Source organism: Myotis yumanensis, unplaced genomic scaffold (assembly GCF_028538775.1).
Source record: "Myotis yumanensis isolate MYYU_CA2020_CCGP unplaced genomic scaffold, mMyoYum1.0.hap1 SCAF_2, whole genome shotgun sequence".
Classification (NCBI taxonomy): Eukaryota; Metazoa; Chordata; class Mammalia; order Chiroptera; family Vespertilionidae; genus Myotis; species Myotis yumanensis.
This window is the reverse complement of record NW_027223753.1, coordinates 95,792,464-95,793,061: the sequence shown is the minus strand read 5'-3', so window position 1 is coordinate 95,793,061 and position 598 is coordinate 95,792,464.

The window sequence follows — 598 nt, the reverse complement described above, 5'->3', positions numbered from 1 at the left end:
TAGGTGTTAATTCTTTTTCTTTTTCTTTTAGGTGATAATTCTTCATTGGCTATTTGGTAAAACTTCCCTGTGGAGACATCAAGTCCAGGACTTTTGTTTCATGTGAGATTTTTTCTTTAATTACTGCTTCAGTTTTGTTAATTATTACCAGCCTATTCAGGTTTTCTGATTCTTCCTGATTCAGTTTTAGAAAATTACATGTTTTTAAGAATTTCTTCAATAAACCCAGGTTGTTCAATTTGTTGGCATGCAGTTGCTCATAGTATTTTCTTACATTCCTGTTCTGCCAGTTATTACTTCAACTCTTTCATTTTTTATTTTATTTGAGTCCTCTCTCTTTGTTTCTTGATAAATCTGGATACAGGTTCATCAATCTTATTTATCTTTTCAAAGAACTAACACTTGGTCTCGCTGATCTTTTGTATTGTTTCTAGATTGTCTCTATGTCATTTATTTCCACTCTGATCTTTATTATTTCCTTTTTTCTACTTACTCTGGCATTTTCCTGGTTTTTGTTTGTTTGTTTGTTTGTTTTCTAATTTTTTAGGTTTGGAGTTAGGTAGTTTATTAGAGATTTTTCTTGTTTCATGAGGTAAGC